The sequence below is a fragment of the Microcaecilia unicolor genome, chromosome 7 (genome assembly GCF_901765095.1).
Source record: "Microcaecilia unicolor chromosome 7, aMicUni1.1, whole genome shotgun sequence".
NCBI classification, from domain to species: Eukaryota; Metazoa; Chordata; class Amphibia; order Gymnophiona; family Siphonopidae; genus Microcaecilia; species Microcaecilia unicolor.
In genome coordinates, this window is record NC_044037.1 from 302,447,265 (window position 1) to 302,474,389 (window position 27,125).

The 27,125-nt window shown below is 46.3% G+C and overlaps 1 protein-coding gene across 1 annotated transcript in view; it reads left to right on the plus strand.

Moving 5' to 3' along the window:
- LOC115473985 (probable hydrolase PNKD) overlaps positions 1-27,125 on the plus strand; it is a 152,127-nt gene that overhangs the window by 30,196 nt on the left and 94,806 nt on the right. The window lies entirely within an intron of this gene.

Sequence of the window (27,125 nt, forward strand, 5' to 3'; positions counted from 1 at the left end):
ATCGGTAAGGAACGGGCGTGCATCAAGGAAAAGGAATGCAAATGAGCTGCTCGTTGTAGCTCACTTGCATTCTCTATTCCGTCGTTAAACAGTCAGATAGTCAGCCGGTCGAGCAAGCGCAGAGCAGCCAAGCGTTATGCTGGCTGCTCTGCGCATGCCAAGGACGTCCTTTATGGACGTCCTTAACTATAAAAAAAACTCCCTCTAAAAAGACGTTCTTTTTACAGGCTACAAGCTAATGTACAGTTCAGAGGCAAGAGAATAAAAACTAACCTGACGATACGGAGGAGCCTTCCAGCCCAGAAAATCTGGACGTGAGAGGACACAAATCAAAACTTTTTGGACGTCCCTCCCTCCAGGTCTCTCTCAGCCAATCACAGCGCGTTTAGCTGATACTGGTAACAGCTAAATGCGCTGGGATTGGCTGAGAGAGACCTGGAGCTGATCAGTTATGCTATTAGTTTCTTGTTCTGGAGTGCTGTATTTTGTTATGCTGTTTTGATAAATGTTCAATAAAGACTTCATACAACTTAAAAAAGTGGAAAAAAATCCAAGTGCTCATCCTTTTTTTTTTTTTTTAAACAAAACTATTAGTGGGATTTGAAGCCACCACCTTTGGATTACAAGACCGCTGCTCTAACCGGCCACAACTGTACTTACTTGGGTGTCCCGCCCTTACTTCCAGGTCTCTCAGCTGAGTGAAGCACGACCAAAAAGGACTTTTTTATTATTGGGGGGGTGGGGGGGGAGGCCACCTAAAATGGACTTTTTTTTTTTTTTTAAGCAAAGCTTTATTTAAAAAAATCAAACAGGCTCCGATGCTGCAGGCTCTTTTTTGGACATTGAACCCCGCAATAATAAAAACATCCTTTTTGGCCGTGCTTCACTCAGCTGAGAGACCTGGAGGTCTCTGAGCCAATCACAGCGTGTGGTGTCCTGTAGCTTAATTCTCTACATACATAAGCACCGCCATCCTGGGAAAAGACAGTGGCCAATCCAGGCCTCAAGAACCCGGCATAAACCCAAAAACAAAACAAAAATTTAAATGAATAATGTTCAATGGACTTTTCCTTCAGGAATCTGTCCAAACCCCCTTTAAACTCCGTAAGGCCAGCCGCTGCCACCACATTCTCAGGCAACGAGTTCCAGAGTCCAACTACACGCTGAGTAAAGAAAAACTTTCTCCAATTTGTTTTAAATCTACCACATTCTAGCTTCATCTATTATTGTTAGAAAGTGTAAACAAACGTGTGGCCTTCAAAATAGTTCAGCAACGGCTGCCTCACTCCTCTCTCTCCCTGTCCTTCACCCCTAGATCTGGCATTTGCTTCCTGCCTACAGCTCCACAACACACCCCTTCCCTGTTCTACCTCAGCAGCTTCCCTTTTCCATGCCCTGTCCTCACTGACATCACTTCCTGTTTCCTTCCTGGCAGGACCAGTGTTGCCAGGTGGGTGGTTTTACCGCCCAATTGGGCGGTTTTCCGCGACCTGCTGCGGGAAATTTTTGCCTGCGGCGGGTTGCGGTTTTTTGGGCTTCTTTTTTTTCTTTTGGGCGGTTTTCAGGCGTTTTTTTCGGCCGCGGGGGGGGGGGTTAGTGACGTTTTGGGCGGGGTTAGTGACGTTCTGGGCGGGGCCGGTGACGGGGGAGGCGGGGCCGATGACGGCGGGGGCAGGGTTGATGACGGCGGGGGCGGGGGTGATGACGGCGGGGGCGGGGGTGTCAGGGGCGGGGTTTGAGTTTGGGCAGGTTTTGGGCTGTTTTTAGGCTGGATTGGGTGGGAAAAAAATTTTCCACCTGGCAACCCTGGGCAGGACGCGGCAGAAAGTACATAGCTGCTGTCAAAAGTACTGAGGTATGGGGGTAGTTTCGAGAGGGGGGGGGGAGATGCTGGGGATCGGGGAGGGGGGAATGCTGGATCTGGGGCAGTGGCATAGCCAGACCCAGTCTTTTGGATGGGCCCATAGTTAACTTAGACGGGCCCTTCCACACCATGCCACACCCCATTCCTTCCCATCGCTGAACCCCGTTCTTTTCTGGTGTACCTTACAGGCGTTCCCGGCACCTGCAGTGATCCATTATTGCTGCCTGAGCCGGCCTCGCAGGCTTTCATCGGCCAGATCCCACTAGACAGGAAGCAGGAAATGATATCAGCAAGGGCGGGACCCAGCCAATGGAAGCCTACGGGGCCGCCAGCGCAGGCACCAATAATGGATCACTTCAGGCCAGGGGCGTATCTGGAATCCGGCGGTAGGGGGGGCCACAGCCAGAGAGGGGGGGCACATTTTTGCCTCCCTCCCCCCCCCCCCGCCGCCTCTCTCCACCCCCTCCCCGCCGTCAACCCTCCCCCGCTGCTTACTTTTGCTGGCGCCGAGGTCCGACCCGCAATCTCCGTTTTTCGTCTTCCTCCGTGGCCATGCTTCCAGGAAGTAACGCTGCAGTGCTGATTCGTTGAATCCAGTTCGACGTCTGACGTCAGACGCCGAACTGGATTCAACGAATCAGCACTGCAGCGTTACTTCCTGGAAGCATGGCCACGGAGGAAGACGAAAAACGGAGATTGCGGGTCGGACCTCGGCGCCAGCAAAAGTAAGCAGCGGGGGAGGGTTGACGGCGGGGAGGGGGGCCAGGGCGAAATCTGCGGGGGCCCAGGCCCCTGTGGCCCCACGCAGATACGCCCCTGCTTCAGGCGCCGGGGGTGCCTGTACACCAGTGAGGGACGGCGTTCAGCAGCAGGCGGACAGATGCTGAGGTGCTGTGGAGGAGGAAAGATGTTGAGGTGGAGTTCTGCTGCTGGGTGGGCCTCAGCCCAAGAATAGGTGGACCTGTGCCTACCCAGGCCTACCCATAGTTGCGCCATTGATCTGGGGGCAAAGGAGGGGGGAAAAGGGCAGGACAAAGGAGGGGGGGGGATTTTGGAAGGCCCAGCCATCCGAACTCTAGGCTCACCCAAAATGAAAGGTCTGTCTATGCCCCTGGGTGTGTGTCCTGTTTATAACCAGTCAGATCAGGATGGGCTGGAGTTGGCTTCGATGGCAACTCCAGCAGTGGGGAGGTAGGGAAAATGGCAAGGATGAATCAGGATCAAGTATACATATTTTATATGAAATTCATATGCTATGTGTAGGCGCTGTATATCTCAATGGGAGAGGGGAAGACATTGTAAAGTGGAACTTAGCGAGTAACATCCTGTACAATAATTTGCACCTCCAATGTTCCATCGCTGTCTGGCGGCCTGGGTTCGTAACATCTCATGACGTCAGCCAGCCTCCAGCGTTCCATTCCCCCTCACTGCCCCGCCCTTGCGTCAAAACGTATTGACGTTAGAGGGCGGAACAGTGAGAGGGAAAGGACCGCTGGAGGCGAGCTGACGTCAGGATGTTACCAATGGAAGGGAAGCCAGCCAGGCCAGCCAGAAAACGATGAGATACAAAGGAAGAGAGAATCGCGGCACATCGAGGGTAGGTAAGAACAGAGCAGAATTGATGGATGGGATGGGAGGAGAGGAGAGGACAGGAGAGAAGAGTATGGTGTACAGCACTGCGTATGCCTTGTAGCGCTATAGAAGTGATAAGTAGTAGTAGTAGTAGAATCGATGGACACAGAGGGGAGGGGAGGGAAGAATCGCTGGACATGGAGGGGAGGGCAGGGGAGAGACAAAGAATCGTTTACAAGAGAGCCTTTCTAGGGCCCGTTTCATTGTTGAGGAAACGGGCTGGGTTCCACCAGCGTTGTAATAATACTATTGGATGTTGGTTCAATAATGAATATGACTTGGGCAGACTGGATGGACCGTTCAGGTCTTTATCTGCTGTTATGTACTGTGGGGCCCTTTTACTAAGCCGCGTAAGCATTTATGTGCGCCCAACGCATGCCCAAATGGAGTTACTGCCCGGCTACCATGTGGCTCTTGCAGTAATTTCATTTTTGGCGCGGGTCCAATACGCGCGTCCGAAAAATAAGTTTTATTTTCGGACGCGCGTATCGGACACGCTCCAAGTGGCATTTGACATGCGTAGGTTATTACCGCCCGGTTACCACATCAGACTTTACCGCTAGGTCAATTGGCTGACGGTAAGGTCTCAGACTCAAAATGGACGTGCGCCAATTTTGATTTTGCCACACGTCCATTTTTGGCAAAAATTTTAAAAAAGTCATTTTTTTTGCAGGCGCCCTGAAAAAGGGATCTGCGCGCGCCCAAAACATGCGCCTATACTACCTCAGGCCATTTTTCAGCTCATCTTAGTAAAAGGACCCCTGTGTTACTATGCTGAGTGTGGCTCCCTTTAGAAAGCTGCACTAGCAATTCTTGTGCGGCAAATGAGACAAAGCCCATTCAATTCCTGTGGGCTTTGTCGCATTTGCCGAATGGGAATCGCTAGTGCAACTTTGTAAAAGGAGCCCTAACTTTCCCACACCTTGCCTAGGGTTACCATATGTCCGGATTTACCATATGTCCGGGCAACCGGGCGGGTTTTGCCAATCTGCCTCTCCTCCCCTTACTACTGCCCTAGTGGTCTAGTGACCTCTTCTGCCTTCGGGGCAGGAAATAGTCCCCTCTTTCCTGCCCGGAGTGCTGCCCTGCATGCATCCTTCCTGTTGCTGATCTCGGCGCCGATTCAAAATGGCCGCCGAGAGTTGAAGTGACCTCGCAAGGTCACTTCAACTCTCGGCGGCCATTTTGAATCGGCGCCGAGATCAGCAACAGGAAAGATGCATGCAGGGCAGCGCTCTGAGCAGGAAAGAGGGGGCTCTTTCCTGCCCCGAAGAGGTCACTAGACCACCAGGGCAGTAGTAAGGTAAGGGGGGGGGGGGGGGTGACGGGGTGTGTGACAGCGGGGAGGGGAAAATGTGACGGGGTGGAGCGAGGGCGTGAAAGGGGTCAGGGTGTGTGGTGGGGGCATGGCATGTGTCCTTTTTGGGGGACAAAATATGGTAACCCTAACCTTGCCCAGTGTCCAGCGCAACTGCTCTGTTTTCCTTCAGGACAGTTCAGCACTCAGCGAGATATAAGCATACAAACTCCCACGCTAGTCTTGTGAGACTGTATGAACAGTGAAGAAGTTTGGACTCAACACGGATCAAGCTTACAGAGACCCACATGATGCTGGGGGTGGGGGGACCGGAATAGCTGTCCCAGAGGCAGAGCTTTAGGAAGATTCTGGGAAAGGTCATGGGGAGATCCGGCATGGGGGGATAGGGGACAGGATGATGGTGGGTGACTGGGAGGAGAGGCTGGTGGGTGTTGAGACTGTTTGGGATAGATTTGAGGGAGAGTGTGTATTGGAGCAAGAAAGTTCAGGGAGAAATGCGGGTTGGGGGAGAGAAGATGAGCTGAGAGAGAGTTTGGAGAATCAAATCATTTAATTTGTACATTTTGCTTTAAGTGTGCCTGAAGAGCCAGACTGGTTATATCATTGGAGAGGGCCCTTCCCCCTTTCCTGTTTAAGGGCCAGGGCTCTGGGCGTCATCTGCTTTATCCAGCACTGCCCTGGCTCTCATGTTGAAAACTCTTTGCCAATGTGGCCCTCATTTCAAAAGCAGTGAAGACCACTGCCCTGGTGGATGCCTGGTCAGCCTAGTGGTGGGGCCGGTCATGGGCGGGAACAAACCGCTCTCACTCGCCCCAACCAAGGAGGTTGAAGAAAACTGGAGACTGGGGAGGGGGGGGGGGGGGGTTCCTATCTAGTCCATTATACGGGCTGAAGCCAGTAGGCGGAGCTTGCTGGCAGTAGGTGGAGCTTGCCACCATTTTAGTTCACCCAAATCAACAGCAAACACTATTGAACACAATAGCCAAAGATTATTAGAAATAATGGACTTCTTATGCATGGTCCATCTGTAAAAAAAAGTCTAAACCTGATCCAGTTGGATAGGCAGTGCCTTAAAAGGTGGAGGACAAAAGATTTTTTTTTTTTTTTTTTTTTTTTTTACTTATTTGACAGGTTTTTAATTTATTTGAAAACTTCCCATATACATATTGTGAAACAAAAAATTGTTTATCACTAAAACAGCTTAAAAAATTATGGTAGCTGGTAGAAATAGCAGTTATAAACTGTGTATTTTGTGCTCATTTTTCTACACCGTTCCATAAAAATACAGATGGCCACATTTCAATGAGGATATCATGTTTCCTGATTGGTTCATCTTAATTTTTTCTTTAATCTGCATTGGGAAACCTTGTGTTATAGAGATGGAATAAACTGAAATTAAATGCAAGTAAAATTAAACTCTCCTTTCATGGAATCACATCTGCATCTGTTTTGTAGAAGTTTATATTTTAGATACACACATAGATTATTCTGCTTTTAGGCATGTTTCAGGGACAAGTGGTTTTGTAAGTCAAAAATAAATATTTTGTTTCATACAGCTCTCTTTTGTTTAAATATAACTAAACGGGCTAAAAGCCTCTAATGCAGTCCGTTGTTTTTCTTCTATTTTGTTCTTGTGATGACTGTGCCAAAACTGAAAACCTTTCTTTTCTATCTGGTCAATAATAAAAGCAGCTCATTGTGAACACTATCCACCCTAAAAGGTTGTTTTCTGGCTGTACATGAGCAATATAGTAACAAAGTAAATGACCTTCACGGTCCATCCAGTCTGCCCAACAAGATAAACTCATTTTACATGGTATGTGATGCTTTATACTCGAGTTTGATTTCTCCTTGTCATTCTCAGGGCACAGACCGTAGAAGTCTGTCCAGCACTGTTCTTGTACTGAAAGTTCTGAAGATTCTGGAACCCTAAAGAGTTACAAGATTCCGGAATCCCAGTTAGTAGCAACATTCCATGTAGAACCCCAAAGAGTAACATAGTAAATGACGACAGATAAAGACCTCTCCGGTCCATCCAGTCTGCTGCCCAACAAGATAAACTCATTTTACATGGTATGTGATACTTTATACCCGAGTTTGATTTGTCCTTGCCGTTCTCAGGGCACAGACCGTAGACTTCTGCTCAGCACTGTTTTTGTACTAAAATTTCTGAAGTTAACGTCGAAGCCCCTTAAAATTTACACTCCAGCCCATCCCTATCTTTTCAGTCACGATCAGGGCGTGGACCGTAGAAGTCTGCCCAGCACAGGTTTTGCTTCCCAATTACCGGCGTTGCAACCCAATCTCCGCTAAGATTCCATGGATCCATTCCTTCTAAACAGGATTCCTTTGTGTTTATCCCACGCATGTTTGAATTCCATTACCGTTTTCATCTCCACCACCTCCTGCGGGACAGCATTCCATTTATCCACTTCCTTTCCGTGAAAAAATACTTCCTGACATGAGGAATTGTGATATTGGAGAAATAAGTGTATGTTTTTGTTCCTAGTCATGCATCCAAAGGTTATATAATCCTCAAAATAGCCAGTTAATTGTTTAACTTATTAGTGGAACATAACCACAGAGACATGGTATGATCACATTTTCAATATGGTAATACTAGGGTCCAGCTAAGGAACAGGTTATTTGGAGTTAGTCTTCACTGGATCAAACTTACTTTCATTGTGCCATCACCATCCAGCTGGATAGGCAGTGTCTTAAAAAGTGGAGGATAAAGGATTTTTTTTTTTTTTTACATTTATATCCCACATTATCCCAAGCAAACTCTGGTTCAGTGTGGCTTACATTTTATTATTATTACTAGCCGTTGAGCCCGTAAAAACGGGCTGGTATTGTGGTTTCCTTCCTTCCTTCCTTCCCCCTCCCTCCCCGCGAGGTCGCTACCGTTCCCCCCCCCCCCCCCCGGAGTCGCCGCCATCCCTCTACCCGGCCTGGGCCCTCTCTCTCTCCGCTACTAAACTTACACATCCATTCGCCGGAACGCAGCACGCACATCAGCTGAGCTGCCGTCGGCCCTTCCTTCTCTGCCTGTGTCCCGCCCTCCTGTGACGTAACGTCAGCGAGGGCGGGACACAGGCAGGGAAGGAAGGCCGACGGCAGCTCAGCTGATGTGCGTGCTGCGTTCCGGCGAATGGATGTGTAAGTTTAGTAGCGGAGAGAGGGCCCGGGCCGGGTGTGTGTGGGGGGGTAACGGTAGCGGCGACCGCGGGTGGGGGGGGAGCGGTATCAACCTCGGCGGTGCAGTTTCCCTCTCTGTCCCGCCCTCGTCATCACATATTGACGTGGGGGCGGGACAGAGAAGGAAGTCTCTACTGCGCATTTGCGAGTGAGTCGGTCACTCGCCGTTTATATGTTTGATTATTTATTGCATTTGTATCCCACATTTTCCCACCTATTTGCAGGCTCAATGTGGCTTCCAGAGTTTTGTTATGACATAGTCATTCCAGGATCTTAGGTACAATTGGTAATGAGAAGAAAGAGGGAAGGTGTTAGGCAGGTTAGTATAGAAGGTGGATTTTAATAACTGGATGGGTTGGTGCGGTAGTTTTGTACGGTTATGGGTTATCTTTGTATGCCTTGTTGAAGAGATGTGTCTTTAGAGATTTGCGAAAGTTAGTCATTTCGTCGATAGTTTTCAGGGCTGTAGGTAATGCATTCCACAGCTGCGTGCCCATGTAAGAGAAGGTGGAAGCGTGTATCGGCTTGTATTTCAGTCCTTTACAGCTGGGGAAGTGCAGATTGAGAAATTTGCGGGCTGATCTTATGGCATTTCTGGGAGGCAGGTCCATGAGGTTTAGTGAGACAGAATAATAGAATTCAGTTACATCATGGGAGCAAGTGCATGGATATGTCTGAAACATTTAACAAAGATGAGATTACCATATATACCCAGCTGGGCATTTAAAAGTCTGTCCTTTAATGATGCCGCATGTTCAGAAATCATAGCCATAAGTATAGACATTTATTCAAATATTATCACATGCACACACCAGAACAGGCATCCAAACACATTGCAAAAGTAAACAACTTCTACAGAGTACATCCAAAATGTAATTTTTATTTTCTCATTTCCATCTTCCAAAATTCCAGACAGCAGATGTACAGATCAGCAGGACCCAAAGCAGTCCAAAACAAGTAAAGTATAAAAAAACAAAGAAACAAAAAAAAAAAAACCCCAAACAACAACACAGTTTATGCCTAATTATTCAGCCACCCTTAGGATTCACTTTTGGGTTTAAAAAGCAAAACTATGTGCGTGTAAGGACTGGATAAACAAATTAAAACAAAGTTTACAAATGTCCTTAATGAAACAGTGATGAAATATTCACATAGTCAGAACATAAGAGTAACCAGACTGGGTCAGACCAGTGGTCCATCTAGCCCAGCATCCTGTTTTCCAAACAGTGGCCAAGCCAGGTCACAAGTACCTGGCAGAAACCGAATTAGTTGCTACCAATCCCGGGGCAAGCAGTTGCTTCCAATGTTTGTCTCAGTAGCAGACTATGGACTTTCCTCCAGGAATCTGTCCAAACCTTTTTTTAAACCCAGGCACACTAACCACTGTTTCCTCATCCTCCAGCAAAGAGTTCCAGAGCTTAACTATTCGTTGCGTGAAAAAATATTTCCTCCTATTTGTTTTAAAAGTATTTCCATCTAACTTTCTCGAGTGTCCCCTAGTCTTTGTACTTTTGAAACGAGTAAAAAATCGATTTACTTCTACTCGTTCTACACCACTCAGGATTTTGTAGACCTCAATCGTATCTTCCCTCATCCATCTCTTTTCCAAGCTGAAGAGCCCTAATCTCTTTAGCCTTTCCTCATACGAGAGGAGTTCCATTCCCTTTATCATAGTAACATAGTAGATGATGGCAGAAAAAGACCTGCACGGTCCATCCAGTCTGCCCAACAAGACAACTCATGTGTGCTACTTTTTGTGTATACCCTACTTTGATTTGTACCTGTCCTCTTCAGGGCACAGACCGTATAAGTCTGCCCAGCACTATCCCCGCCTCCCAACCACCTGCCCCACCTCCCAGCACACTGATAAAATACCCAGACTCCTTTGTTCACTCTTCTTTGAACCTTTTCTAATTCTGCTATATCTTTTTTTGAGATACAGTGACCAGAACTGAACACAATACTAAAGGTGTGGACGTACCATGGAGCGCGATACAAAGGCATTATAGTATTTTCGGTCTTATTCACCATCCCTTTCCTAATAATTCCTAGCAGCCTATTTGCCTTTTTGGCTGCCACTGCATACTGAGCATAAGATTTCAGCATATTATCTACAACGACACCCAGATCTTTTTCTTGAGCGCTGACCCCCCAAGGTGGAACCTGGCATCAGGTAACTATGATTCGGATTATTCTTTCCAATGTGCATCACTTTGCATTTGTCCACATTAAATTTCATCTGCCATTTGGATGCCCAGTCTTCCAATTTCCTAAGGTCTTCCTGCAATATTTCACAGTCTGAACGTGTTTTAACAACCTTGAATAGTTTTGTATCATCTGCAAATTTGATCACCTCACTCTTCGTTACGATTTCCATATCATTTATAAATATGTTAAATAGCACTGGTCCCAGTACAGATCCCAGTGGCACTCCACTGTTCACCCTCCTCCATTGAGAGGAATGACCTTTTACCGTACTCTCTGTTTTCTGCCCAGTAACCAATTCCTAATCCACACCAGAACCTTGCCTCCTATCCCATGACTCTTTAATTTTCTCAGGATTCTCTCATGAGGAAATTTATCAAAAGCTTTCTGAAAATCTAGATACGCTACATCAACCGGAGGATGTGCTAACAGAGGTTAGCGTATCTGGGTTTAAAAAAGGTGTGGACTAGTTCCTGGAGGAAAAGTCCATAGTCTGTTATTGAGACAGACAAGCCACTGCTTGTCCCGGGATTGTTAGCATGGAATGTTGCAACTCTTTGAGATTCTGAATAGAATGTTCCTGCTATTTGGGTTTCTGCCAGGTACTTGTGACCTGGATTGGCTACTGTAGGAAACAGGATACTAGACTAGATGGACCATTGGTCTAACCCAGTATGGCTATTCTTATGTTCTTAGGAGGACTCCAGGTCTGAGGAGGTGTAGAAGGATTCTTTTATTCTTCTTCAATACAGTTTGAGAGGAGCGTAACCGTGCCCCACAACTTTTAAAACAGAACAGGAGTGAGGCTTCAGCACACACTCTGAGCAGAATGTTGTTCTGAGCATTAATATTGGCATTGCATAAACTTTATGTGCAAGAAATTTTTGTGACGCTGACAATTATCCACAAAATAACATTCCAGCACATATGTAGATGTGTTCTAACGCCAGGGGTGGACTGACAGGGACCTGAGCCCCTGGGCAATAAGGGTCTCCATCCCTCCAGATCCATCATATCTCTCCTTCCCCCTCTCCAGATACAACATCTAATGCCCCCCCCCCTTCCAACATCTCTCTCTCTCTTTCTTTCTCTGCTTCTCCCTTCTCCTGGGTGCATCATCTCTCCCCCTCCCTCGACAGCTCCATCATCTCTGCCCCCTCCCCCACAACCGGGTCCAAGATCTCTATCGTCCTCCCTCCCTTCCCCAGGTCCAACATTTCTCTCCCTCCCAAGGCCTACAGCTCCCCCTCTCTGCTCCGTCCCCAGGTTCGGCTCTCCTACCCCTCCCCCCTCCACTGCATTTACCTCAACAGTTCCGTTCTCCTTACAGGATCCTGGCATAGGCTGTCCGCCATTGACCGGAACCTTCTCTCTGCCACAGCCTGCCCTAGCGGAAGCAGGAAATTACATCAGAAAGGGGCGGGCTGTGGCAGAGAGAAGGTTCTGGCCAGCAGCAGACAGCCTATTCCGGAACCCTGTGTGGAGAAGAGAACATTTAAGGTAAACGAGTGGGGGGGGGGGGGAGATGCTGGGGAGGGGGTGAGATAGAGGGGGAGTGTCAGACCTGGGAATGGAGGGAACAGAGGGGGGGGGGAGATGCCGGGGTGAGAGAGAGAGGGAGTGTCAGATCTGGGAATGGAGGGAACAGAGTGGGGGGGGGAGATGCCGGGGAGGGGGTGAGAGAGAGGGGGAGTGTCAAACCTGGGAATGGAGGGAACAGAGATGTGGGTCATATGGGGCGGAAGCACTGGGCTCCTCAACAGGGCCGTGCCAACACGGTAAGTGAGGTAAGCACGGCAGGAGGGCGCCGTCCTCTGGGGGGCGCCCCGCCGCGCCATGCTTACCTCGCCCTCTTCCATGTCCCAACTGCCCGCCCTCTTCTCCCCCCCCCAACAAGATCCCTTTTAAATTCACCTCCGGCAGCGAACGAAGGCGTAGCGTCAGTGAAGGAGGCGGCGCTCCCGACGTCTCTACTAGTCTTCCCTTTGCTCAGTGTTCCGCCTTCTTCTGACGTCAAGGAAATGACGTCAGAAGAAGGCGGGACATTGAGCGAAGGGAAGACTAGAGATGTCGGGAGCACCGCCTCCTTCACTGATGCTGCGCCTTCGCTGCCGGACGGAGGTAAATTTAAAAGGGATCTTGGGAGGGGGAGAAGAGGGCGGGCAGTTGGGACATGGCTCAGGGAGCGGGAGGGCAGCGATCACCTTCATGGGGCGGGGGGGGGGGGGGGGCGCCACAGACCCTTGGCATGGCCCTGCTCCTCAACTGCTCTGGGCCCCGAATGGTCTGTCCGCCCCTGGCTGATGCTTTCATTTTGCTCAGAGATGTGCATAGTACTAGCCGGCTTCAGTGCCGGACCTTGTGAGCAAGTCTAGTCGGCTTATCCTGATTAAACACACACGTTGTGCGTGTTTCAGTTTGTATATCATTAGCCTACTGCATCGGCAGGCAAAGCTTTCTCGTTAGAAGCCGTGTGCTCACCACTGACACACGGCTCTAATGCACAACTATTTGCGTCAGCCCTTGTGTTCGGTTCTGGAGGCTGGATCTTTAAAGACTTAAAAGGATGGAGCTCTAGAATAATAATAATAAGAGGAATTAATCCATAGCTTAATTGCAACACTTCAACACTCCACCTTTATTCTGAAAGTCTTCTGTCTATTTACTGTCTGCTTAGTTCTTTTTCATCATCCTCAATCTTTTTGTAACACCTGTTGGATTATTTGTAGTAAATAATTAGCAGATTTTAGTACACACAGCTTCAGCTTTAGAAATGTTAATTTCTTTCTTCATCTCTCTCTCATTCACCCCTGAATAATTCACTGCTGAGTCACTTTAAAGTTGAAGTAACAAAACATCTGTTTACTCACAGTTTGTAGTTAGATTATAATCAGACAGGCTTATATATACATATTACTATACATTTGTATTATCAGCTCCTTCCATGTGCTTAGATGGTAATGGATGCTCACACCACCATAGATCCTCTCAGGTTAGGAGAGAACATGAGCTCCATGTGCTCCATGTGCTGCATGTGCTGCATCTGCTGTGTCTAACCCCCACAGGAAGTTGCATAGCTGTGTGACCTCTCTAAGTAATTCACATCAGAGGTCACAGAGTAATCACAGAGAAATAATAGGTGACAGGCAATGCATGCAAAATACAATACATTCCAACAAACCCCTTCTCATGCATAACTGTCATGCAATTATTTATTCATACAAAGTCCAAGCTTTATACGCAAATTCACAAAATGTTCTCTGGGTAACGGTTTGGTCATGATGTCAGCTGTCATCTCACTGGTGTGACAATAGTGTAGACTGATGACCCCTTCTTTCGCCAACTCTCGCACGTTGTGGTATTTCGTTGCGATGTGCTTGGTGCGTGACTGAACCTTGTCATTCTGTGACAGTCGGATGCAGCTCTGATTATCTTCCATTATCTGGATTGGTCTCTGTTCAGCTATTCCAAAATCCAGCAAAAGTTTTTCAATCCACATCAGTTCTCTGCACGCTTCCGATACGGCCACGTATTCAGCTTCTGTAGAAGACAGACTCACAATACTTTGTTTATGACTGGCCCATGAAATTTGTACATTTCCATACATAAACACATATCCACTTGTGGATTTATAATCAGAATGATCCCCTGCCCAATCTGAATCACAGTAACATATTAGTTTTGGATTACTATTGGCTGAAATCTTTAATTTACAATCAATGGTACCCTTTAAATACCTTACCATCCTTTTAACTGCAGTCCAATCTGATTTGGTAGGTGAGCTGACCCTTCTGCTCAAAATTCCTACTGCATTTGCTATATCAGCCCTGTATGTGGTAGCTAGATATAAAAGCTTACCTATGGCTGATCTATATTGGATGTTATCTGGTAAAGGTTCTCTTACTGTTTCATCCTTCAGAAAATCAGTGATCATGGGAGTGCTTACAACTTGGGCATCTTGCATACCTAAACTTTCAATAAGCTCATTTATTTTCTGCTTCTGGCTTAGAAGATAAGAACCATCATTTTGTTTCTCAATTTCTATACCAAGATAGTATGACACATTACCAAGTTCTTTTATCTCAACATTGTGGTTTAAACACTTTACAATGTCCTTGTACTCTTGCTCACTTTTGCTTGCAATGAGCAGATCATCAACAAAAGCTAAAATGTATGCATATTGTCCATTTGTGCACCTAGTGTACAAGCATTTATCTGCTTCACCTTGCTTAAATCCTAAATTTGTCAATATTTCATGCAATTTATCATTCCAACATTCTGCACTTTGCTTTAATCCATAAAGACCTTTGTTTAATTTACACACTAGCTGTCTTTGTTTTGTATTTATGAAACCTGTTGGCTGTTCCATGTACAAGTCTTCAGTTATATCTCCGTGAAGAAATGCTGTTTTCACATCAATGTGTTTGACTTGCATGCCTTTTGAGACTGCAATGCTCAGAAGTGTTCTGATTGTCGTGTGTTTCACTACAGGTGCAAACACTTCATCAAAATCTTCTCCATATTTTGAAGATATCCCTTTGCGACTAATCTGGCTTTATACCTTTCCACTTTCCTTGTGCATTCCTTTTTAACTTGAATACCCATTTGCATCCTATAGCTTTCTTGCCAGGAGGTAATTTTGTAAGAATCCAAGTATTATTTTTATCCAATGCATCAATTTCTTCTTGTGCAGCTTTACGCCATTCAGCAGCTTCTTCTGCTGGCATTTTCTCAATCTCATCCCATGTTAAGGGCTCTTGAGCTTCTGCTGACTTTGTTAGGTAAGACAGTCTTGGGGGTGGAACACCTTTGTTTTCCCTGGATGAGCGTCTGACAACAGGTTGGTCTGACCTTTCCGCATCCTCTAAATCTGAGAGTTCTTCTCCAATTGATTCCCCTTCTCCAACTGTACTGTCTTCTTCAATGATCCTTTCTGTGTCTGCTTCCTCTGCCTGTTCCTCATTAGATACAGGTGAGTTGCTTTCAGACATCTGCCTTGGTATGGCATTTATATACACTGGCATGTCTATTATGGTTCTAGTTTCATATTCTGGATGATAAGGCTCATCTGGGATAATCCAGCCTTTATCAACCCTTTTGTTTTCATCAAAATATGTAACATGTCTTATGCCAACAATGCCAGTTTTCAGATTCAAAATTCTATATCCTTTGTGTCCTGGAGTATAGCCAACTAAAATGCCCCTTTCTGTTGTGGAATCCAGCTTATGCCTTCTTTGCTTTGGTACATGAGCATATGCTGTACTTCCAAATGTTCTTATGTGTGACAGGTTTGGCTTCCTACCATGCCATGTCTCATGTGGTGTGCGCTCAGCGCCTTTAGTTGGCATTCTGTTTTGTAGGTACACTGCTGTGAGAATGGCTTCCCCCCATAGTCTTTTAGGGAGATTGCTATCTGACAGCATACATCTGGTCATTTCCACAAGTGACCTAAATTTCTCTCTGCAACAGAATTTTGCTCTGGTGTATAAGCTACTGTTGTGATATGCTGAATGCCTTCTTGTTCTAGAAATGTGCACATGCTTTGTGAAGTGAACTCACCACCATTGTCGGTCTGAAGAACCTTTGGTTTTCTTTCAAATTTATTGCTCACCATGGCTACGTATTTCTTCAGCATGTCTGTGACTTGACTTTTCTCTTTCAGCAAATAGGCCACACAATATCTAGAGAAATCATCCAAGAATATTAGCACAAATCTGTTATTTCCCAATGATGGGATATTAAACGGTCCACATAAGTCACTGTGTATTAAGTCCAGCACTTTATTACTCCTATTTCCTGTGTATGCAGGAAATGAGGGTCTCACACCTTTTTGAGTAACACAGTCTATGCATTTCTCCATTTTACCAGCATCTGCACTTATCTGAATGCCGGTGGCCAGTTGCTTACTGTAAAGATCCTGGATCACCTTAGAATCACGATGTCCCAGGCGGCGATGCCAGATTTCCAGACTACATTTACCATCATTCTTCCTTACTTGCGCCATATGTGAGGCTTCACCTGAAATGTTCAGCTTATAAACATCATTATGCATAAAAGCTTCAGCATACACTTCATCATTTTTAGAGATTGTGCACTTACTATTTTCAAAATGAATCACAAATCCCTTCTTATCTAATGTAGATACACTAAGCATATTGCAAACTGCTTGGGGAATATACAAGACATCACTTACAGGAATTTCTTTAACTTCATTAGATACTTTGCATTTTAAGAATCCAATACCTTTTGCTTGGATCTTAGCAGTCCCTGCGTTTGCAGTTTTAAGAATACCTTCCTCTGGACACATTTCCTGAAAGAAATCCTTACAATTGGTTAAATGGCATGTGCTCCCCGAATCCAAAATCCAAGTACTTTCATTTGAATTATTATTTACCATAGTCAAAGATTTTTCTGTCATTAGAAAGCCCTTGTGTTTATCTTTGTCCTTCATACATTTCCTGGTTTGAAAATTCTTTAGTTCCATTGGCTTAGGTGAGTTAGAGGGAGTGTTTTGTGTTTCCTTACACCATTTAGATACATGTCCCTCCTTTCCACATGAGTAGCAAATCAGCTTGCCCTTGGGTGGAGTTTTCCCATAGCTCCGCCTTCCTCTGTTCTTTGCCAAGAAATTTGTTTCATTTCTCTCTGACTTGCTTTGAGAACACATCTCCTCAGAATCATTTATTATGCATTCCTGCCTTAGTTTTGATGTTGCCTGTTCAAAAGATTGCCCTTCAATGGCCTCATTTACAGACCTAAAAACATCAAACTTCTTTGATAGTGAGGTAAAAAGAAATGCTCTTTTCAATGCATCACACATGGGAATTCCAGAAAGTTCTAGCTTTTGAAATAAAGACATAAGATGCATAATGTGATCATTACATTTACTTTTATCCCTTAATTTGGTTTCATTCAACTCTGCCAGCCAAATTGGTTGCTGCTTTGCATATGTAGTTGCATACATAGTTCTCAGTTTATATAAAATGTCCTTTGGTGTATCTTTTCCCTCCACTAATATGGCTTGTTTCTCTGAGAGAGCTTCCAAAAGCATGCACTTCACATAATAGTTTGCATTGTCCCATTCAGCCATATTTTCAGCTGTTCTGTCTTGGTCTAAGCATATATGTAATCCTTTTGCTCGAAGGAGACATATGAATCTTAGTTCCCACTGCTGATAATTAAACTCAGTTAATTTAGGCACCTTGAGAGAATAGAAAAATGGTGAATTTCCTCCCTCAGCCATTTTCTTAGCCTTCTGTCTGCTGTGTGGGGGAGAGAGAGACAGACTGAATCTTTCCTTTAAAACTTAAGAGAAAAATGTGGCCTTTTTTTTTCTGCCTGGTAATATTTCTCTTCTTTTTCAATTCCTGAGCCCTGGGCCCATAACCCTTTTGTTGGATTATTTGTAGTAAATAATTAGCAGATTTTAGTACACACAGCTTCAGCTTTAGAAATGTTAATTTCTTTCTTCATCTCTCTCTCATTCACCCCTGAATAATTCACTGCTGAGTCACTTTAAAGTTGAAGTAACAAAACATCTGTTTACTCACAGTTTGTAGTTAGATTATAATCAGACAGGCTTATATATACATATTACTATACATTTGTATTATCAGCTCCTTCCATGTGCTTAGATGGTAATGGATGCTCACACCACCATAGATCCTCTCAGGTTAGGAGAGAACATGAGCTCCATGTGCTCCATGTGCTGCATGTGCTGCATCTGCTGTGTCTAACCCCCACAGGAAGTTGCATAGCTGTGTGACCTCTCTAAGTAATTCACATCAGAGGTCACAGAGTAATCACAGAGAAATAATAGGTGACAGGCAATGCATGCAAAATACAATACATTCCAACAAACAACTATTTGCGTCAGCCCTTGTGTTCGGTTCTGGAGGCTGGATCTTTAAAGACTTAAAAGGATGGAGCTCTAGAATAATAATAATAAGAGGAATTAATCCATAGCTTAATTGCAACACTTCAACACTCCACCTTTATTCTGAAAGTCTTCTGTCTATTTACTGTCTGCTTAGTTCTTTTTCATCATCCTCAATCTTTTTGTAACACCAACTGTATCTTTTACCCTGGAATGGCGATGCCATAACAGGTCTTTGTAAGCCACGTTGAGCCTGCAAATAGGTGGGAAAATGTGGGATACAAGTGCAATAAATAAATACAGAGCCTGCAACCGAATCCATGCAAAGAAAGGCTTAGGAAATTGAAAATCAATGAGTCATTTCTACTGACCACATTTAAGGGGAATTACAGCAGAGCACAGTGTGTACTTTCTGGAGGGAAGAAGTTGGTGTGGGGGGGGGGGGGTCAGGGGCAATGACACACTGTTAAATATTTGAAAGGTGCAGAAAAGTGAAAGTTGCCACAGAAAGGGAAATTCAGGTGCTGGGGTCTTGAAGGAAGAAAAGGTCAGGGTAAAATTTACTGGATGGGGGAGGGTAAGAGAATAGACGCCTGGACTAATCACAGTGTTGGGGGGGGGGAGAGGGGTGAAGAGAGAAGACGCCTAGAATGGTCACAGACTGGGAAGGGGGGGGAGTAGATGTGACAGACACAGAGCAAATGGTATGTGGATAACTGGTAGAATTAGGGAGGGGGGGGGGGCTTTAGCTTCAGCTCAATCATATGGAATCTAATAGGCAAGAAGGGAAAATATAAACCTGAGGGTGCTGACATGGCTACATCTGGCTTCCAAGAAAGTTGTGGCCCCCTGTAACTGCCCCCATGTTAAGGACAGCATGGAGGCTGGATATTTTGGATGACAGCCTCACTAGCTCTTTTGGCTTATTGGATTATTACAAACCTTTTGGGGAGGGGGTGTGTGGTTAGGGTGGTGGACTTTGGTCCTGAGGAACTGAGTTCGATTCCCACCTCTGGCACAGGCAGCTCCTTGTGACTCTGGGCAAGTCACTTAACCCTCCATTGCCCCATGTAAGCCGCATTGAGCCTGCCATGAGTGGGAAAGCGCAGGGTACAAATGTAACAAAAATAAAATAGATACTATTGGAGATTCTACATGGAATGTTGCTACTATTGGAGATTCTAAATGGAATGTTGCTATTCCACTAGCAACATTCCATGTAGAAGGCTGCGCAGGCTTCTGTTTCTGTGAGTCTGACGTCCTGCACATACGTCAGACTCACAGAAGCAGAAGCCTGCGCGGCCACATTGGTGATCTGCAAGGGCCGACTTCTACATGGAATGTTGCTAGTGGGACTCTGGGCAAATCAGTTAACCCTCCATTGCCCCATGTAAGCCTCATTGAGCCTGCCATGAGTGGGAAAGCGCGGGGTTCAAATGTAACAAAAATAAAATAGATACTATTGGAGATTCTAGATGGAATGTTGCTACTATTGGAGATTCTACATGGAATGTTGCTATTCCACTAGCAACATTCCATGTAGAAGGCTGCGCAGGCTTCTGTTTCTGTGAGTCTGACGTCCTGCACATACGTCAGACTCACAGAAGCAGAAGCCTGCGCAGCCAAATTGGTGATCTGCAAGGGCCGACTTCTACATGGAATGTTGCTAGTGGGACTCTGGGCAAATCAGTTAACCCTCCATTGCCCCATGTAAGCCGCATTGAGCCTGCCATGAGTGGGAAAGCGCGGGGTACAAATGTAACAAAATAAAATAGATACTATTGGAGATTCTACATGGAATGTTGCTATTCCACTAGCAACATTCCATGTAGAAGGCTGCGCAGGCTTCTGTTTCTGTGAGTCTGACGTCCTGCGTCAGACTCGCAGAAGCAGAAGCCTGCGCGGTCACATTGGTGATCTGCAAGGGCCGACTTCTACATGGAATGTTGCTAGTGGGACTCTGGGCAAATCAGTTAACCCTCCATTGCCCCATGTAAGCCGCATTGAGCCTGCCATGAGTGGGAAAGCGCGGGGTACAAATGTAACAAAAAAAAAAAAATTAGTGCAGCGTTTCCCAAACTGTATGCCACGGCACCCCAGTGCGCAGCTGTGAACTCACAGGGGTTCCACGGGGCAGATGGGAGGGTCACACGCCAAATGCTGGAACAAGTTTGAAGGAGCAGGGAGCGCTCCCCCACCCCCCCCCAAAAAAATAATCCCTCTACAAGTCTATTTTGTTGATGTGAGCTACACATGGCTGGGGCAAGCTACCGATGACAGCTCAGCTATGATTGGTCACGGAGCTTGTCTGGCTCCTAAAAGGGCGATCCTGATTGGGAAGCAAGGAGTGAGGCCCTTTAGGCACCAGACAGACTCCGTGACCAATCACAACTGAGCTGTCATCGGTAGTTTGCCGCAGCCACGTGTGGCAGGAAAACAGTGGTCCTCCGTCAGAGAGTGAGATTTTGTACATAGCTGGCAGAGAGAAAGAGATAGTAAGCACAATTAAAAGGTTAAAATAAAATTAAAAGTTAAAGCTTATGGACCCGTTGAAGCAGAGGGAGAATTGTGGGTGGGGTGGGGGAGGGAAGGAAGGAAGGAGAGATGCAACAGGAGGAATGAGGGGCATGGGTTGGAGGGGGAGGAAGGGAGAAATACAGCAAAGGGGTGAAATCTTGTATATGGGGTGAGGGGAGGGGGAGATGTTGGACATAGGGGTGAATGGAGAGATGGTGCATGGGAGAGAGAGGGAGAAATATTGGGTATGATATGTGTGTGTGTGGGGGTGGAGACCTATGTGGCCGGGGGACACTAAGGTTTCTCGTTTTCAAAGCACATAGACTTACAGAGTTCCATAGTGACATATGTAATTTTGTAAGTGCTTTGAAAATGAGCCTCTAAGGGTGCTGTGAACTGAAAAATTTCGGTAATCGCTGGATTAGTGTGTGATTTGCAAGAGCCTAAGAGGAAAAATGTGGAACAGGCAGGTGGGGGTGACAGAAATGAGGGAGGGATCAATGTTTTTGCTCCATCTGTTGAAGCTTTAAAGGGTTAAAGAGGTTAACCCTACTGCCAACAAGCACAAGGTAACCAGATGTTAAGAACAAAATCCTAGCCAGGGAGCTCCTTTTGTATAGGATGTTTGAGTCGTTCATTCCGAAGAACCAAAAGGCTGGTCAGAGGCGTTTATAAAGTGTATTTGGTGACACAATTATCAGAAGAAACCATTTTCTAAAGGAAAACTGAAAAAAAGAGCAGCAGCCCTCGGAGCTTTGCACATTGAAATAGTGCTACCTACAAGCCGAAGAGGCCAGTTTTGGATTTTGTAAAAACTGCATATCCGAGGGGAGCCACTCTCGGAAATGTAATGTTTGCATTTTGTGCTGATTTTGAATCTGAGAGAGCTAAGCACAGTCCTGCCCTCCAGCCCACCTCCAGACCAGGACTTAGCTGGGATATGGGTGACTCACAAAAGATGCAGGTGCCAGTGCAGACATTATCTGGAGTATGTGCGTACTGCCGACGTAAAATACGCCAATACATTGAAGGATTACTCAGACCACTCACAATGCACCACTACAGAAATCGGTGCTTTTATACAGGTAACCAGCCCATAGGCCTTGTAAAATCCTTAATGCAGTACTTGGTGGTAAAACATGGAAGGGATCCGTGCATCACAGTTTGAGACTGGTAAACACCAAAGACAGTATTGAGTAACCAGTTGGTCCAGTCTGTTCAGTCTTCTTAAAGATAGTAACATAGTAAATGATGGCAGATAAAGACCTGTACGGCCCATCCAGTCTGCCCAACAAGATAAACTCATTTTACATGCTATGCGATACTTTATATGTATACCCGAGTTTGATTTGTCCTTGCCTTTCTCAGGGCACAGATCGTAGAAGTCTGCCCAGCACTGGTTTTGCTTCCCAATTACCAGCGTCGCCACCTAATCTCCACTAAGATTCCGTGAATCCCTTCCTTCTAAACAGGATTCCTTTGTGTTTATCTCACGCATGTTTGAATTCCGTTACCGTTTTCATCTCCACCACCTCTCGCGGGAGGGCATTCCACTTATCTACCAGCCTCTCCTTGAAAAAATACTTCCTGACATTACTCCTGAGTCTGCCTCCCTCTTGAGCTCTCCATAACTTAGTGTTCCTTAAATTCCTGTGGCTGAGAGCTGCTCTCTTTGCTGTTCTCCCACAGCTCAGGCATCTCCCCTTGGGCTTTGTTTCTCCTCCCACTTGGTGAAGCTTTGTGACATTCATTTTTGGCTGACTCTGCTCTTATATCCCTGGGTAGAGAGCTACCCTCCTGCCACCCGCTGGTGCCACAGACAGTCTGTTCTGTTCTAATTAAGAGCTGTAATGGCTTCTCCCTCAGCTCTGTCTTAGTTTTCATTATATTGTGTTCGTGGCTGATCTGTGGAATCTGGTAAGGGCAAGCGGTCATTACTACGGAAGTCTTAGAAGGAAAAGTGTGCCTTTTTGCGGATAATACGAAGATTGGGAACAGAGTGGACACCCTGGAGGGAGTGGAAAGCATAAGAAGTGACCTACGAAAATGAGAAGCTTGGGTTTATGCTGGACAGTTAAGCTTTAATGTGAAGAAATATAGGATGATACATTAATGCTAAGCAGGGCCACCAAGAGTTGGGGATGGGGCAAGATTCTCTGGGCCCGGTGCCAGCAGAAGGTTCTGCTCCCTCGATCTTTCTCCTGCTCCTGTGTGTCGAGATCCAGGTGATTGCCGGTCCCGGTACACAGGAGCAGGAGAGTGACAGACCGAGGGAGGAGCAGACGCAGGAAGCTGAAGGGGATTGGGGGGGAGCCCAAGGGGGGCAGTGGCAGAACCTGAGTGGGGGGGGCAGGAGTGGTAGCAGCGGCCTGAGTGGCGGGGGGGGGGCAGTGGTGGCCCTGGCTCGCTTCCAAAGGAGGTGAGAGACTGATGTGCACCAGACCAGGAAGGAGACGTTGAGGTGAAAGTTTCTGAGGCTCGCAAGGTAGTGAGACTCTGATAAGGTGGTTGTCCATAGCCAGAAGGACTTGAGGCTGCAGAGAGAGAGAGGCATAACCAGCAGAAGGGAGGAGGTGATAATGCCCCTGTACAAGTTGTTGGTGAGGCCGTACTTGGAGTACTGTGTTCAGTTTTGGAGACCATATCTCACTACGGGTAGAGAAAGACTTGAAGCGGTTCAGTGTATGGGGTTTGTGCCAGTGGAAGTATGAGAAGATATTTCAAGACTTGAATATGTACAACCTTGAGGAGAGGAGACGAGGACAGATATGATACAGACATTTTTAAGTTGTTCACATAGTACGAAACAAAACAACCTTTTCCAAAAACAGAGAGGCAGTAGAGCCAGAGAACATGAAATGATGAAGTTGTAAAGAGAGAAACTTAAAAGCAACATCGGGAAATACGTTGTCACGGGGAGGGAGGTGGATGCTTAGAATGCTCTTCCGTTGGAAGCAGTGGGTCAAAAACAATGACGGAATTGAAGAAGGCATGGGATAAACTGATCTAGATTTTATAAAAATGAGATCGCTCTAGGTAAAGGGAAAGATTGTTCCTCCCTTGTTCAGAGTGATGCAAACCTATTGCCTATATCACCTCCTTAGGCCGTAAAAATACCCCGTTTAGTTTCCACTACCTCTTCTAACATCTTTGCTAATTTTTTTTTAATGAGGTTGATGCCTTAGCTAACAACTGCCCATCTCTATCTCTTCCTGACCTCCCTCCTCGATCACTTGATCTCCTCCTAACCCAACATTCTCCTCCTCTCTTTCATCCTTCACCCAATATCCCATCTTGTCAGGATAGTTTCTTCTGTCAATTCTTCTTCTCCATCATCTGACCCAATTCCAGTGACATTACTGAAATGCTTTTTGAATCTTCGATTACCTTTTCTTTTCTGTATGGTAACTTCTAGTGGCTATTTTCCCGACAGGTGGAAAGAAACCATCATCTATCCTCGTTATAAGGATCCTAAAGGCGACCCTTCCTCTTCAGGGTATAGACATTCTATTCAGTGATTTTATTTGAATCCCGGGGGTTACGTTTGACTCATCTTTATCTTTTCGCCCATAGATTTCTACTGTAGTCAGTAGATGTGTTTTTGTAGGATGACCTACAAGTGCATCCACTCCGCAGCTCCTCAGTACCTTTCCGCTCTCATCTCTCCCTACACTCCTCCCCGTGAACTCCGTTCGCTAGGTAAATGTCTCCTGTCGTCCCCCTTCTCCCCCACTGCTAACTCCCGGCTCCGTTCCTTCTATCTCGCTGCTCCCTATGCCTGGAATAGACTCCCTGAGCCGGTCCGTCAGGCTCAGTCTCTGGCTGTCTTCAAGTCTAGGCTTAAAGCCCACCTCTTTGCTACTGCTTTCGACTCCTAACCATGACTCTCTTACTCAACACCCTCACTTATCACCCCTACCACTGCAATTTCCCCACCCCTAGCTGTCTGTTCGTCTGTCCAATTTAGATTGTAAGCTCTGTTGAGCAGGGACTGTCTTTTCATGCTCATTTGTACAGCGCTGCGTAAGTCTAGTAGCGCTATAGAAATGTTTAATAGTAGTAGTAGTAGTAGTAGTAATATGTTTTTACTTTACAGCAGATTTGTTGTGTTCATTCTGTGCTTGAAATCTCCTCTTTTAGACTACTAATACTTGCTCTTGTTATTCCCCAAATCAAATGCTATAATTCTCTCTACTATGGTCTCTCACAGTAGGAGGCTACAACTGATTCAAAACACAGCCATTAACCTTTTGTTTAATAAAAGGAGACATGATATATGCAGGGGCATATCTGAGGTTCGGCGGTAGGGGGCCAGGGGCTAGAGTGAGGGGGCACATTATAGCCCCCCCCCGGCCGCCACCACTCCTACCGCCGTCAACCCTCCCCCGCCTACCGCCGTCAACCCTTTTCCCGCCTACCGCCGTCACCTACCCCCGAGGTCCGCTTCCTCCTGCCGGTTTTTAAAAATATTGCTTCAGCTGGCGGGGGAAGGGTTGACGGCGGTAGGCGGGGGAGGGGTCCAGAGCGAAATCTGCGGGGGCCCAGGCCCCTGTGGCCCCATGCAGATACGCCCCTGGATATATGTAACCCTTCTGTTCCATTCTGAGCACGGACTTCCAGTCATATTTCAAATTTCTTACAAGTATTCAAAACTGACGAGTCAGAGAAACTGAATGAAATCTCTATAAACCTGGAGGATGTAATGGCACAATTTGACAAATTGAAGAGTAGTAAATCACCTGAACCGGATGGTATTCAAATGAACTTGTAGAACTATTGTTAGTAATATATAATTTATCTTTATCTCTTGGTCCCTGCGCGTGAAACTGGGAGCATGTTGGAAAATGCTACACTAGAGGTTCTGGATTTGAGCTGTCTACCTAAGAGCCTAAATTTGGCTTCCAGAACCTCTCTCCCACATTTTCCTATGTCATTGGTATTCATATGTACCAAGACAGCCGGCTCCTCCCCAGCACTATCTAAAATCCTTTCTAGGTGACGCGTGAGGTCTGCCACCTTTGCACCAGGGAGGCAGGTGACCAGGTGATCCTCACGTCCACCAGCCACCCAGCTATCTACATGACTAATAATCAAATCACCAACTACTACAGCAATCCTAACCCTTCCCTCCTGGGCAGTAGCTTCTGGAAACACATCCTCAGTGCAAGAGGATATTTCATCCCCTGGTGGGCTGGTCCTGGCTACAAGATTACTTGCAGGTGCACCAGGGTGCTGCCAAACTGGAGGTGGGCCTTCTCTACGACCTCCCTGTCTTCCTCAGCTCCTCCAAGTCTGCTACTCTAGCCTCGAGAATGGATTCTCTTAAGAGCTAGGAGCTTTTTGCATCGAGCACACACATATGACCTCTCACCAACTGGGAGATAATAATACGCTCAATGCAAAAGACTTAATATGTTATGCATAGAAAGTGTGATAAAAGAAATTGGTCTGTCACCCAGCACATCTGATTTAACCAGCAGAACATAGGAAGGGGGCAGTCCATAGTGAGAGACTAGTGCAGCATTTGTGCTGTTTATTACACCTGAACCAGCGCTGGCAGTATATGGGGAAAAGGTGATCCATAATGAGAGGCAAGTGCAGCATCTGTGCTGTTTATCACTCTTAAACCAGTGTTGGCAGGATATTGGGTTGGGGTGATCCACAGTGAGAGGCTAGTGCAGCGTCCGTGCTGTTTATTACTCTTAAACCAGCGTTTGCAGTATATGGGGAGCATTGTGCCCTATGAGCTGAGCAGGAGTCCTCCACCTACAGTCCTGCCAGTAGGGGGTGTTGTTTCACTTTCACATCTTCAATAGTGAGGGACAGGCAAACCCTGCAGGACTCCAGGAAAACGGACTTTTCCTAGTTATAGAAAACACAATATTGGAGCAGTGCCACCCACTGGCAGCAATGCAGATGGAGGACTTCAGCTCAGTTTAGAGGGAACAGTGATGGGGAGGGTGTGATCCATAATGAGAGACTAGTGCAGCATCCATGCTGTTCATCACTCTTACACCAGCGCTGGCAGTGTATGAGGACAGGGTGATCCATAATGAGAGACTAGTGCAGCATCCATGCTGTTCATCACTCTTACACCAGCGCTGGCAGTGTATGAGGAAAGGGTGATCCATAATGAGAGACTAGTGCAGCATCCGTGCTGTTCATCACTCTTACACCAGCACTGACAGTATATGGGGAAAAGGTGATCCATAATGAGAGACTAGTGCAGCATCCATGCTGTTCATCACTCTTACACCAGCGCTGGCAGTGTATGAGGAAAGGGTGATCCATAATGAGATACTAGTGCAGCATCCATGCTGTTCATCACTCTTACACCAGCGCTGGCAGTGTATGAGGAAAGGGTGATCCGTAATGAGAGTCTAGTGCATCGTACGGCTGCTTATCACTCCTGCACCAGCACTAGTAGTATATGGGACAGGGGGGTTGGGGGAATCTCTTATCATTCACAAGTGATATCATCTGTATGTGGCGAGATGTACCACATGCTGTTGCTC